Here is a 6,165-nt window from a genome sequence, read left to right as displayed (position 1 = left end):
TGCACAAGCCATCGGCAGATCCATGGCCGCGCTCACCGTCATCGACAGACACTTATGGTTGACGCTGGCGGATATGAGTGAGTCAGAACGCGCTGTTTTCCTCAACGCCCCGCTCTCGCCCACTGGCCTCTTCGGCCCTGCGGTCAGCGGGATTGTGGACCGCTTCTCTGAAGTACAGAAGGCGTCGCAGGCTATGAATCTCTTCCTGCCCCGCCGCTCGAGCCCAGCCGCAGGCCGCTCTCAAGCTCAGCCTCCTGCGCGCAGCTCCACACAGCGCTCGTCTCGGCCACCAACTGCTTCGCAGCGACGCCAGGGCGGCCGCCCTAGGTCGCGCTCAACCAGCCGTCACAGACCGCCGCCCCCCCGGGGTCCGCGTCCCAAGATAACGCTGAAGTCTGAGCCCGCGAAGTCCTCCTAGCACCCGCAGGGAGGAAAAGATGGCTGAGTCCCGCTGCGGCCGGACCGCCATCAAAACGCCCAGCTCTGTCAGTCCCCTCAGTACAGGCTACTGCAGCAGCTTACACCGCAGCCAACGAGCCAGTAATAACACTCGCTCGCCTGCACACAAACGCCGTTTTTACGGCGGCCCAAATAAATCTCAGAAAGAGTGTAAATTCGGGTTTTCCGGCTCCGGCCGAAGGTGTTGTAAGTGCAGAAAATGTGCCCACTCCCACGTGCTCACTGCTTCACACAAACACGGTCCCCATGGTAACGCGCTCAGAGCGCTCTCTCATAAAGCGGTCACACACCGCTCGAGTACTAAGTGTAGTAAATGTGCCCACAACTCTGTGCTCACATCTACCCGTAACTCGCTCTGTCACTCGGTTACCCCGGGCAACAACGGCTCAGGCCGAGAGTATTATAAGTGTAGAAAATGTGCCCACTCCCATGTGCTCACTGCTTCACACAAACAGGGTCCCCATGGTAACGCGCACAGAGCGCTCTCTCATGAAGCGGACGCAAGCCGCTCGAGTATTAAGTGTAGAAAATGTGCCCACAGCCTTGTGCTCACACCTACCCGCTGTTCGCTCTGCCAATCAGTTACCTTGGGTCACAGACCCTCTAAAGCTCCCAAACACTGGCCATGTCATAAGTGTAAACTCTGCGCCCGCTCACGAGCACGCGCACTCACTTTTAGACATTATAATCCCCACGCCACTCTCGCGCCTGGGATGTTTGACAGCAAATCACGCTCCATCCGATGGGACCGAGCTACTGAATGCTGTTCAGTCGGCCAATACTGTTTACCAGCCCCCGTGTTCGAGCACCAGCGGCGCGCACGCCGCTCCATCCTCTCTGATACAGGTTCCCCATCCCGCGCAGCGCGGCGATCTGAACCCAGAGACCATTCGACCCCTAGCTATGCATGCGAAAGCATGGGAAGCGATTCAGGGCGCGTCAGAATGGGTGCTGAATACTATAAAACACGGCTATTCGCTTCAATTCGCTCGTCGCCCTCCGCGCTTTACAGCACAGACGGAGACGAGAGTGAGTTCAGAAGCTGCGCACCTGCTTCAAGCAGAAATAGCGAAGCTGCTGCGCAAAGGGGCTATAGAACAGGTTCATCCTTCTCTGAGCGAGTCGGGCTTTTACAGCCGCTACTTCCTCGTACCCAAGAAGGACGGAGCGTTAAGACCTATTTTAGATCTGAGACATCTGAACAAAGCCCTCATGAGACGGCCGTTCAAAATGATCACAACCAGAAAAATCCTCGCGCAGATTCGCCCAGGAGACTGGTTTATCTCTCTCGATCTAAAAGACGCATACTTTCAGATCCAGATAACTCCCCGTCACAGGCCATTCTTGAGATTCGCCTTCAACGGTCGAGTATATCAGTACACAGTCCTGCCCTTCGGCCTGTCTTTGGCACCCCGTACATTTACGAAATGCATGGACACGGCCCTCGCTCCCCTGAGAAAACAGGGAATGCGAATACTGAATTATCTGGACGATTGGCTTATTCTAGCGCAGTCAGAGACGGAACTTGTGTCTCACAGAACAGCGCTTCTCAGCCATTTGGAGGAGCTGGGTCTCTCGGTCAACTGGACCAAGAGCTCGCTATCGCCCCGTCAGTCAATTTCCTTTCTTGGAATAGAACTGGACTCGGTGGCTATGACGGCCAGACTGTCGGAGCAGCGCGCGCGCCGCATCCGCCTCCTCGCCGCATCCCTCCAAATAGGCAGCCGGGTTCCGCTGAGGACATTCCAGCGTATCTTGGGGCATATGGCCTCAGCTGCAGCAGCGCTCCAGCTGGGCTTACTGCGCATGCGCCCGCTTCAACGCTGGCTGAAAGCGCGCGTGCCCCACCGAGCCTGGGCGGCCGGCGGCTTGCGAGTCAGAGTGAATCAGGGCTGCATTTCAGCCCTGCAGCCCTGGCTGGCAGCCGAATGGTATCTCACGGGAGTGACTATGGGAGTGATTTCACACCGGAAAGTTGTCTCGACAGACGCTTCCAACCTAGGTTGGGGAGCGCTCTTCGAAGGCAGACCGGTCTATGGCCGCTGGTCAGACCAGGAGAATCTCCTACACATAAACTGTCTAGAGATGCTCGCGGTCGAGAAAGCGCTCAAACACTTCCTCCCATTCCTCCACGGTCACCATGTTCTAGTCCGCACGGACAATACATCGGTAGTGGCCTATGTGAATCGCCAGGGCGGTGTCAGATCAAAGACGCTCTGCACCCTGGCGGAACGCCTCCTCGTGTGGGCTCAGCACTCTCTGCGCTCGCTGAGAGCCGCGCATGTGCCTGGCCACCTGAACGAGGGTCCCGACAGACTGTCCAGGGACAACGTTCCCCCTGGGGAGTGGTCTCTACACCCCCAAACAGTCCAGTTACTGTGGCGCCGTTTCGGCAAAGCGAAAGTCGACCTTTTTGCGTCAAAAGACAACGCTCATTGCCCAGAGTTCTTCTCGAAGAACGAGGACGCGCTGGCCCAGACCTGGCCCAGCGGCCCGTTGTACGCTTTTCCCCCGGTCTCTCTGCTGCCTCAGGTCATCGAGAGAATCAGGGAAGCGCGCCACTCAGTGCTCCTCATAGCCCCATGCTGGGAGAACCAAGCTTGGTTCCCGGATCTAATACAGCTGGCAGACTCAGCCCCCTGGCCGATACCGGTGAAGAGAGACCTTCTCTCTCAAGCCCGCGGCTCGATATGGCATCCCCATCCAGAGCGCTGGTCTCTGCATGCGTGGAGCCTCAACGATTACACGCTGATCTGCCAGACGGGGTCATGAACACGATCATACAATCTAGAGCCCCCTCTACGAGGCGGCTCTACATGTCGAAATGGTCAGTGTTTAACAGATGGTGCACTGCTAAGGGGCTCAATCCACAGACATGTGGGGTATCGCGAATTCTGTGTTTCCTTCAAGAGCTACTGGACGCGGGCAGGTCCCCCTCCACGCTCAAAGTCTATGTTGCGGCCATTTCAGCGCTCTCTGTTTCAGAGCGGGGCCGCGCATTAGGAAGGAACGAGTTCGTCATCCGCTTCCTTAGGGGAGCCAGGAGGATGAACCCCCCGCGACCCCCCGCGGTTCCTATGTGGGATCTTTCTCTGGTCTTGGAGGCCCTGAGAGCGCATCCCTTCGAACCCTTGGAAACTGTGGATATGAAATACCTCACGCTCAAAACCGTTTTTCTGTTAGCACTGTCTTCAGTCAAACGAGTGGGAGACCTTCACGCGTTATCTATTAACGCCGCGTGCCTCGAGTTCGGACCTAATGACTCCAAAGTCATTCTCAGACCGAGGCATGGGTACGTTCCCAAAATTTTGGGCACTCCCTTCAGAGCACAGGTCATTTCCCTCTCAGCCCTGCCAACGCATGGCAGCGAGGCCGATGGTAATCTCCTCTGCCCGGTCAGGGCGTTGAGGAACTACATTTCACGGTCCGCCGCTTTCAGGCGCTCGGATCAGCTCTTTGTTTCGTTTGGTGGGCGCACCAAGGGTCTCGCCGCCTCGAAACACAGCCTGTCCAGATGGATAGTGGACGCTATTGCTGTGGCTTATGCGTCTAAAGACCTGCAGTGCCCATTGGGCATTCGAGCTCACTCCACCAGAGGCATGGCCTCGTCGTGGGCGTGGTCCAGCGGGATTCCCATTCATGACATTTGTGCAGCGGCAGGCTGGGCCTCCCCCTCTACATTTGTTAGGTTTTACAACCTGGATGTTCCCGCCTTGCAGGCGAAAGTGTTATCAGTCTAAGTCTCGCGTATGCCGGCCCACTATCTGTGCGCGGGCTACGGTGTGTGATTTAGCTCTACTGGTTGAGCTGCACTATGCAGGGAATTGTCAGTTCGGACCGGCCGTGCCGCTCCAAACCCCCTAGTGTGTGCTTATGTACGGCGCTAGCCCTCTTTAGGCCGCCCGGCTCTCCGCTATCACGTTCCCCGGGCTCTCCCTGGGACTCATTCAGTGGATGCTGGGCGCGCACGGCGTTGACAAGGGCGTTCCCGTAGCGTAGCAACTACGCAATACGAGAGAACCTCTCGTAAGAGAACGTTTCGGTTACTCACGTAACCTCTGTTCTCTCTAGAAGAGGGAACGAGTATTGCGTAGCCCGCCGTGCTCGCGCCACGAGCTCATTTCGCTTCATGCGACAGAAACCAGAGAAGCAGCCTCCGAGCCCTGTTTATATACGCTAAGCCACACCCCCCTTTTCGCGGGCTGTGACGCAGTAAGCGCGCCAAGCGCGCTCATTGGTCGTGACGTCACGCCAAGGGCTCAGCGGTAGGCTGCTGCAGTTGCCGCAGGGCAGCCAATGGGCACGCTAGTAGCTCGCCCTAGGTCTGCAGGCTGCCGCACTGCGTTGACAAGATTATAAAAATTAAGGATAATTTTTGGCTTCAGTATCTCGAGAAAGAAAGGCTTTCCCGTAGCGTAGCAACTACGCAATACTCGTTCCCTCTTCTAGAGAGAACAGAGGTTACGTGAGTAACCGAAACGTTTTATCAGAAAACTAATCAGAAATCACTGGAAACAGCGTTGAAAACAAACCTGATAAAAGACTGTTTGCTGGCATTTTTGTTGTTTACTTGAATATTTAAAACCCAAGCATCGATGTTTTACCTCAGGTTTACAATAAAAAGTGATACATTGATCATAATGAATTAATTTATGTCAAAACTGCACATTAGGCACAAAAGAGAGAGGACACACTTACTTCTTCAGTCGCGTCTGTTTCTTTTTATCTGGTTACAGGACATATTTACATCACATTTAGAAAGAATGATAATTTCTACAAATATATGCCACCGAGGAAGCTCCCGAAAAAAAGTTGCTTTATTTTATGATAGTCCGGTATAAAGAGACGAGACGTAGCCTAGGCTACTGACAGATAAAATAAAAACATGACTGTGATGGCCTTTTTTTCATGCTGACAGAATCATCCGGCGCTGCCGTCTCCAGACTCAGGTAAACTCCGCCTCTGTTCGTAACCATTCCTCTAGCCCGAGCTGGCCCGCTTTGGCCCAAGGTATTTGACGGCCCAGAAATCCTGGCCGTTGGCCTCGAGTAAGCCCCGATCCAGCCCCGGAAGTGACAGTGGAAACGCAACTGGCCCTGGCACGCACTAGCACGGCCCGGCCCTGGCCCGACAGTGGAAACGCGGCTCTTTTGTGACATTAACGTGTTTAAAATATTTTTATATAATTTTTGGATCCCCTGTTACCAATTAATGGCACAATTTGTTTTGTAATATTGTATGCTATGCTGTGTTTGTTACTTGTTCTGTCTTTAATAAAAAAAGGTAATGTCACGTGACTAACCCATGAAGATTTCCTTACAGCAGGAATAACTAACTTAATTTAAGTTATAACGATAACAACTGTTAAAAGTGTACCAGGAAATGTGTCAGGACTGTTGTTGGTTGATTTACAGTGTTGATTTTGGCTTCCGACAGCAGAGCAAACATGAATATTAAAAAGTTTTTCAGACAAGCCTCGAGTGTGTGTGCAACTGAGAATTGTTCACACACACACACACACACACACACACACTATTGTCTATTGTGCTATCATGTAAGATCCACATGTGGATGAACATCTTTAACTAAAATGAAAGTGAGTGTATAATGTGTGTATCTGTCACATAACAAACCTTCTGTTTTCTCCTCAGGATGAATCTCCTTCTGCCACTGCTGTGCTTTATCAGTTATAGCGGTCAGTGTCAT

The sequence above is a fragment of the Squalius cephalus genome (genome assembly GCF_949319135.1).
Source record: "Squalius cephalus genome assembly, chromosome: 8".
NCBI classification, from domain to species: Eukaryota; Metazoa; Chordata; class Actinopteri; order Cypriniformes; family Leuciscidae; genus Squalius; species Squalius cephalus.
The sequence above is the reverse complement of the archived record's forward strand: the minus strand, read 5'-3'. Positions refer to the sequence as shown.